This window comes from Chaetura pelagica, unplaced genomic scaffold (genome assembly GCF_000747805.2).
Source record: "Chaetura pelagica isolate M959 unplaced genomic scaffold, ChaPel_1.0 scaffold70, whole genome shotgun sequence".
NCBI lineage: Eukaryota > Metazoa > Chordata > Aves > Apodiformes > Apodidae > Chaetura > Chaetura pelagica.
In genome coordinates this window covers 1,335,968-1,345,375 of record NW_009952265.1, presented here as the reverse complement: position 1 = coordinate 1,345,375, position 9,408 = coordinate 1,335,968, and positions in this window count along the sequence as shown.

Genomic DNA, 9,408 nt, shown 5'->3' with positions numbered 1-9,408 from the left:
CAGGAAAAATTTGGATTCAGCAGCTGCCATTCTGCCAACAGATAGTGACACCCTACAGCAACCTGGAGACTCAGAATTGTAGTGGTATGTAAAATGATGTGGCAAGCTGTAGATTAATTACATGTCAAATTAACATAGGCATGTTGGTAAAATGCTTCTACATCAACTCCTTGTTGCCAGCACTGCTTATACTGTTCATGAAACAGGAATTTTTCCCTTTCACCAACAACTGCAATTCCACTAGCAGTCTTTGCAAAGCCTTCATAGCATAGGATGGCTACAAGACTCACACATGGCCATAAAAAATTTTACTGAGGCATTCAGAAGTCTTTGCATGCACCATTAAGTCATGCTTCCAGATCTGTGAAGGTTAAGACAGACACTTCTGAGGTGAACTCCTGATTAAGAGAATAACTGGGGAAAAGAAATTCAACTCTCTTGCTTTACAGCCTACTGTACAGTTTGCTGTACTTCTAATTGCTTGCCAAGGTACAGTTCTCAGTTCAGAGCTCTTTGTGCAAGTGTATTAAGTGCTTCCTTCTCTATCTGGTAAACAGTCAGATATAAAATAAATATTGACTCTGTTCATGCTTCAGTTGGATTAAACTATTGTTTATTGGGAAGAGAAAAAAAAGGTACTATTGTACTAGACAGACCTCCCCACATCAATTTTGGATGTCTGTAAAAGTTTGAATAAAGCTTTTTTAAGTCAGACTTAAAATACTACTGGTATTGGTTTTTAATAACAAATGAAAAAGAATGGCGTTGCAAGTCAAAAGTGCCACTAGAAACATGCTGATTTGGGTTAAAACATTTTACTGCTTCTTTGCACAATCAAAAGCATGAACTCAGCACCTTCTGAACTGCTACCCAGATGGAAAAATATATGAAACAGACTAAGGGAAACTGAAACTAACTAATCTGTGGTTTACTTCAAGAAGAGGTAAATGCATAAATAGAATTCAAGACTACTGTTAAGCAGATTTCTTCAAACTTTTCACATCATATGATGCTATTAAGAAGTTTTCCCATGAAATTGAGTTATGTAAAATATTCTTTAACAGTCTCTCAGCCTTTAATGTTTCAGAACAGATTTTATGACAATCACTTTGACAGACAGTATAGCTACATGTTATGCTTACCCATGCTCCATGAAATTAATTGTGCATTCTTCCTCCTGATTTTGTACTTTACAGAGCAAATTAATACATAATAAAAATATTTGTGATGCAGTTGATAGCTACTGGGAGTAAGAGTCAAATGTGACAGGTCCATGAAAACTCACAGTAGTTTATGATCAGCTAAAGTAATGGGAGCTCAGATGCCTTTCTGTCTAGAAATAGGAAAGTTGTATTTGCACCCTAGTTCTTGCAGATGAGCTAGTAATAAAGAAACATAGAAATACGTAACTGCAGAAACACAAGACCAAATCCAAGAAGTGATTGTCATACTTAAGTCGTTACTTTCCAAAGCTGCCAACAGCCAGGTCCTCATGTTATCCCTACCTGGCAAACAATTTAAGCAACATTTAAGACTGGTGAACACCAACATTACTTCTTTCAGACTACATATATTGTCTTTGAAGACTTCTGTAAAAAACATTTCAGGGCAAAATGTAACATACTGTTATTAGCTGTTATAGCAAACAAATTTGCAAAACCACTGCAGTAAGTCTACATGTGCTCCTACCTGATGGCACAGCCATCTAGATGTCTCTTTCACAGCAAACTCATGTTCATTTCTACTACCCACTTAGTCTAGATACAAACAAAAATAATGAAGATATCCAAAATCAACAAACATTACTGCATTTTCAAGCACACAGATAGTACGGAAGAAGTGGGATAAATTGCAACCCGCGCAGAAAAGTCTTTAACAGTGTTAAATGTTCCCACTACCTTCTTTTTTATAACTTCTTAACATCGTAGTGCCCATTTTCTCTGCCTCCAGCTTAGAAGTAACTCTTCTTACTGAATCCAAATGTCTCTCTCTTCCCAGACATCTAGATCTCCAAGAGACTTCGGCACAGAGGGCCCCACTAGTAAGTATCCAACACTACAGCAGTCTGAGGTCTGTGCTGCTCACAAAATTCTGGCCCTCTCCATCTATGTATTGTCTTGCACATACTTTTCTTTGAGAACTTCAGTCCTCAGTTTTATTTTCATACCCCACTGAGACAGAAAAGTTGAATAAAATTATGTTAAGTGGGTTGGAAGTATGTTCCATTCTAACTCCAATTCACCTATTTCAGAAATGCTTCTGACCTGAGACCAGTTCCACTAAAAAGAAAAATTACCAATGTCTCCAGTAACAGAGGAGGATTTGTAGTAGACACAGTCTCTACATCGCCATGAAAGAAAATAAGAAGTGATAAAGTCATAGACAAAGACAACCAAGAAAAGGTAAATCTTATGTGACTGAAACCAGGAGAGGTGCAAACCAGCAACTGCAATCTCCACTACCAAAACCTGACTCTTGGAAGTTACAATCTGGGGGAAGAAAGGAGGGTAGCACATGTGTATGGACAGATGCATGGAGAGACAGCAAAGAAAATATGAATATATAGAGGTTTTATGCTCTGCAGAAAAGAACCATCATTCATCAGACACTAAGCCCAGGCACATTACGCAGTATAAGTCACAAGTCTGAGAATTACAGGAAACTCCAGGCCTACAGCATTAATTATGAGCATCTAATCAGCGAATGCACATTAGGATGTTTTCAATTTATGGTGCATTTATTGTGCACATACAGCTATTCCAGAACACGACAAGCAGAAGCCACTCAACACTTTTCAGGAAGCACTGGACAACTTGTGGTAACTCCACAATGTTCCCCAAAAGAGAATAACTGTGCCTGGCAAGGGGATGTTCTTGACATGACACAGAGCATGTACCAACAGCAACAGGTTAACTACGTATCTTGGAAACTTGGATATATGGCCTCATATGGAAAAACCTCAGCCACCAGGGCACCACATGTAGATTTTCTAGAAACTGAAACCCCTCATAAAGTATTGGATTTGTAACTTTTCAGTTTATGGTGTCAGAAAGAGTAAGCTTGACATCTACAAAGTAGAAACAGCTTCACCTCCATCACAGTTTGCAGATTTTGTTTAGGACTGCATGACCGACAACTTGAAAAGTAAGTTTGCGTGACCCAGCTAAGAATCCTATCATGCCATTCTACAGTTCCTTTTCAGAAAGGAATGACATTTTAAAAGATGAAATTAGTGAAGCACTTCAGTGTTCATTATGGGTCAAACCTGCTTCCACATTCAAAATCAAGTGAGACAGGAAGTCAGGCTAAATAAGTTATCTGTGATCAGAGAGGCTGGAAATACCTTCCCATATTACTCCTGATGTAGAGAAAAGCAGCATTTTTTTAAATTTTTTTTTGCAAGCACATATAAATGAAAAATACATAAAAACGCATTTCTTCCCTGTCCCAAGTCACTGGAATACTTCATTAATGCTTTGGGCCTTCTAACTAATGTGGAGGAGAGACATGGGCAGCATAAGGAATTCCACCCAGAACATACGTCACAGAACATACCTAAAAAGAAAGTTTGCATTTAAAATCTTGGGATAGTCATCCAGAAATAGATTCTTAAGTAGACAAACATTTTGTATTCCGCCCTGACAATGCTCTAGCTCCTGTGGACCCAAAGTGGGCACCTCAGAACTAGAAGTGCCTTGTCTTCTTCACAATTAGCCTGCTTCAGAATACTTTGTGCATGCTGTGTACCCCAGGATTTGGTGGAGGAAAAGAGAAAAAGAACAGGTGCCCCAGAAAAAGATCTTTCTTTTGTCTTGGCTTGTGTTTGGTTTTTTTTTGTTTGTTTTAAAGTAGCACAAATACACACTGTAGCTAGCCTATGCCTACTCTAGGTAACTGAACATGTTCCAGATGACAGCATACCACGTATCTCTGCATAAATAGTTCCCTGCCTGCACAGTTACTAAGCTGAAGCATTCTAGTTTTGCACTGCATTTGGACTAGTTCTGTACAAAAGTTGCCTCATCTGGTTACCTTCTAAACAGGTAATCACTAAACTTACACACAATTAAATTTGGAAGAAGAATCTATCTATCTTACAGTAACAGTGGTTTACCTCTAGTCTGAGACTTGTTATTAGTCCTAAAATGATTAAAACTGGGACAGAACATACCCTTGCCAAAAGCAAACCTAAACATTATCTGCATTGCTCATGAAACACCCTTGTGCTAACAGAAGCACTTCAAAATTACAGCAGTCAGGACTTAAAAACTGCAGCTTTGAAGGGCATTAACCTCACTGATTGTACACTAAGCTCAAGACTGCTACTCCTCTTTGTCCATCATATATCAGGTTCAGTCACTGAAGAACCTTCATGACTAAACATAATATTAAAAGATTAATCTTGCATGTATCATAGAATGCCAGGCTGGAAGAGACCTCAAGGATAATCTGTGATTCCTTGTAAACAGGGAGTCTCCATCTTCTTGGTAGCCACCCTTTTATGTACTGGAATATGGTAATAAGGTCTCCCCAAAGCCTTCTTTTCTCAAGGCTGAAGAAACTCAGTTTTCTCAGCTTCTCCTCATATGGCAGGTCCTCCAGTCCTCTGATCAACCTTGTGGCCCTTCTCTGGACCCCCTCCAGCCTGTCTGCATCCTTCTTATAGAGCAAGGACCAAAACTGAATGCAAGACTCCAGGTGTGGTCTGACCACTGCTGAGTAGAGTGGGATGATTCTTTATCTCTGCTGGTGATGCCCTTGTTGATGCAACCCAGCATCCTGTTTGTTTTCTTTGCTGCTGCAGCACACATCTACTCAAGAAGTTGCATGAATCACAGAAAGTGGGATGAGACAGTATTTCAGTAAATTGACCACTTAGTTGACACCAGCCATGGGCAAAAAGTCAAACTGTCAGAATTACTCCCAGCAGATGTGTGTCTAGCTTGTTCTTGATAAAACACCACTGAGGTGGAGTTCACACTCTCCTTAGGCAGCCTATTCCAGTGCTTCATTATCCTTGCCATTAGGCAGATTATCCTAATATCTAGCCTGAGGGTGCAGCCTGACCTTACACGTAATCCTACTCCCCCTTGCCATGTGCTCCTGCACTGAATTCAGCGGTGATGCAGCCAGAGGGTGAGAAGGTTAAAGAAGCTGACCTGACAGAAAACCAACTGTCTGACAAACAACCTCTCCCTCCCTATTTCTTCTCCTGTTCAGATGCTTCCATCAGACCAGCTCTGAAAGTGCCACAACAGAAAGGAGAAATAAGTGAATTAACTACAGTATGAAGGGGAAACATAAGATCAAGTAGCTTCTTAAAATCTTCCTGTAACTTAAGACCATTTCCATGTCCTATTCCCAATGCACAAAGAAAACTTTACAACCTTATGTAATAATAATTAAAAATACTTTCATGCATCTTAAGATTTGTATCTCTACCTACCTTTTATTTCTGTAGACTAAATGGATCCCTTTCTTTCAGGCTTTCATTTTTCTAGACCTCTAATCATTCTTCATGCTCTCTTCTGAACTTTCTCTAGTTTGGCCACATCTTTCTCAAAATAGCGTATCCAAAATTTAGCACAGTGCTCCATTTGAGGTCCCAACAGCACCAAATAAAGTAGGATTACTTTACTGTCAAACCACATTACAGTTTTTTTTTCCAAATAGTGTCTCTTAACTTTAAAATCAACACTTAACCTTTGAAATTATTGCTGCCTTTCCTGGTATCACCTTTAAATGTTGTAATTTCTCAGACCTTAATGAAAACTTTTGTGTAGTAACTGGACTTAAATCCCTCCTCACACAGAATTCTGCCTGATACAAAGAGACTAAGATTAAGTTTGCTGCTCTTTAAAACATACCTGATACGCAATCCCTTTAATTCACAGGTAATATTCCACTACCTTTGCTAAAGTCATCCCATTCCCCTGTTTTAGGCTCATGCTCCTTCAGATTTACATAGCAATCAAATAACACATTAATTTCCAGTACTTTCTTGCACCACTACAAATTTACAGACATGGAAGAGCTATTCATTTTTGCATTATCTGGTGAGGGAAAAAGAAGCCAAGAGAAAAAGAACATGCATGGATTAAGTAAACCTCAGATTACAGTACTTCCCAGAAGTTATCCTGAAAGTGCAGTTTAACGTTGGGGGAAAAAAAAGTTAAAAAAAAAGTGGGAGATTCTGATAAAGTTACTTGTGTTTGCAAGAGATAGCAGGCATGAAAATGACAGATAAATAGGAAAACATAAACACCAAACTTGGAGAGGGGAGACAGAAAGCTTATAACACAGGCTAAGTAAACATCATTTTTAATAAGTTAAATTTCAGAAGGAAATGCTTGCCACAGCCGAAGGTAAAAGTCAGTTGCATATCATTGCATGGTGAATTTAATTTCCACGCATGTGCTTCTCAAACTGTTAACAGAAGAATACCACTACCTAGTATAGAAAGTGTTGCAAAGGCACATTTTTCCAACGAAATATTTTAATTCCATCCAGCAGTTATTTTTCACTAATTTCAGCCTATTTACACATTTCTTAAAATACAAGGCTTTCCTTCTCTGTTGTGTAATTTTACAGAGAGGTATTTTCTACTTGTCAGATTGCACATTGGGGCTTCCAGGACATGGAGCTCTTGAAGCAAGACCAGAGAAGGCCGACAAAGATGATAAGAGGACTGGAGCACCTCTCCTATGAATACAGGCTGACAGAGTTGGGGTTGTTCAGCCTGGAGAAGAGAAGGCTCCCGGGAGACCTTACAGCAGCCTTCCAGTACCTGAAGGGGCTACAGGAAAGCTGGGGAGGGACCTTTTACAAGGACTTGTACTGATAGGTAATGGCTTTAAACTGGAAGAGTGTAGGTTTAGGTTAGACATTAGAAAGAAATTCTTTAGTGTGAGGGTGGTGAGACACTGGAACAGGTTGCCCAGGGAAGCTGTGGCCAATCCCTCCCTGAAAAGTGTTCAAGGCCAGGTTGGATGGGTCTTTGAGCAACCTGGTCTAGTGGGAGGTGTTCCTCCCCATGGCAGTGGAGTTGGAACTAGATGATCTTTAAGGTTACTTCCAACCCAAACCATTCTATGATTCTCTGATTCTCTCCTGTGTATCCACCTCCTCCTTTCGCTTCTCAAAATTTTCTTCAGTTCTTATCCTTACAGACCTGTCCCTTCTTCTAGCACTTCTGCCACAAAACATTAAGTGTCTCTTGCTGTCTTTCTGTCCCCCTCTGAAGTGACACTGTTGACTTCCATACAGGTATAGCAAAAAGCCTACAAACTGGCCCTCATCCCAACCTATTGACCTCAACTTTTTAACTTGAAAGCATTGTTAGTAACAAAATTAATTACTATTAAACGTGTCATCTCTGATTTAAATCAGTTAAGATACCAAAAGTTTTCAAACACATTTTCAAAAGGCCTGCTGAGTCTAGTCTACACTGAAGCTCTCTTCAGAATCCTAACAGGAAAACTATCTAGAACTGTAATATAAACCTTGTTTTAGCAGTTTGAAGTTAACTGAAACAGTAACCATCAGTCTTTCAGACTGGGAGACACACTAAAAAAATAAATATGTGGAACTCATATCCAAGAAAAGCATTCCAGCCAATATTGATGAGGACAGCATTAATCTGAACGCAAGCCAGCATTTAAATGGCATCCGTATAGCCACTATGAATGCACTGTATCAGCTATAGTTAAAACAGCTCTAACAAGGTCTAAGTTGCTAACAAGTCAACTAGCTGAAACAGACTTCTCTAGGTTAAGATTATACATATTACTTATGACAAAACTACTGAAAAGATGGCTTGCACTCTCTCTTTTCACACACTCCAATATCTCTGTTAACTCTCTTAGCTGCTATAAGCGCAGATGGGAGCATCTAACATCTCTTCCTTACCTCAGAACACTATTTTGAGGGAGGAGACCCACATGCCATCTATTCTAAGACTTCATCTGCATTTGGAAGTCTTCTGAAGCAACCCTTCTAGAAAACTTCAGATTAGAGGCAGCTCATACCCATCTTTCATCTGAGCTCTTTGTCTGTTTTTTCCTGCTTTTGCTGTTTCTCAGAGTTTCAAGATTAAGTATACCCTTAAAAAAGAACTGTTCTGAGTGTAATTTTAATGAAGCCCAGGCTTACGACGCCATGAAATTTAACAGAGTATCCATAAATTTTTCACCTTTTAATTTCTTATTCTTGACTGAAGAAGAAATCACCTGCATGCTGTTGCTATGTCACATAAAGCATTACAGGTCTTATGGTCTCAGAGAACGTAAAACTTTGTTAAAAACAGCTACCATGATGAGAGCTCTTTATTTTCTCAGGGCATCAGTACAAGGTCAGAATTAAAGCAGTCAGTTCTTATTTATCCCAAATCTGTGCACTACTAACACAAGTAACTTAAGCATCCTCTTTCTACCCCCACCTATTTTTATTTTTTTTCCACTTGCTTCCTAGTCATTTCATGAAATGTAGGACAGAACTCTCATACCATTTACCTCCTACATATGGAGGAAAAGCCTATTCCCTTTAAACATTCTCTAGCTTTATGAAAAGTTGGGAAGTTGAAAACTGGATATGGTTTTAAAGAATTCCATTTACCTATGCTTCTTTAGATGTCCACTGGATGGCAAATCTGCATTCTCTCACTGCACCTACCTTGACTCAGGCAGTTTGGACAAAGTTAATTCCTTAAAAGTCCCTTGTAACCCTCAACTTTTTATGCTTCTACCTAAAGAACAGATGTCAATATACTTAAGTGTACTGACAAGATGACAAGACCTGCCGTGTCTCCTGAGGCCTTCTTGAGCAAGAACAGAAAATACTGATGTCTTTTCCCTCACTTATGGAAAATGAAAAAGCAACAACAGTTGCAGTCGAGCTCTCTGTAGCACTTTATAAGCAGAAATACATTGCTCTACTTACTACTGGAGGACCAGTACAAACCAGCATGCCAACTCCAGCACATTCAGGAGCAGATTGATCAGCATTCCCTTCCGACGCACACACGTGAGTATAAATGCACGCGTGTGTGAGTATATATAACGTATATACACAAGATAAATGGATGCATATCTCAAAAGCTGCATGTGCATTTAGACTACCAGACAGAAACACTAAGATCCTTCATGGACACTAAGGCTAAAAAACACTGGGCTCAAGCTTTTAAGTTTCTCTAGGTAAGAAAGTTAAATTTAGGAAGGTCTCACTATACCAGCTTCCACTCCAAGTTTATACAGTGCTTCTATTCTGCCCTTGCTTAAATGTAACCAACGAGCCACAATAACTTTTGATTGAAACTCCGTGTAATTACCGATACTTTGGCGTGACAGAACCCGCCTCTGCCCCGACACCACGGCAGGGCGGTAAGCAGCCGGCTCCGCCACGCTCCCCCCC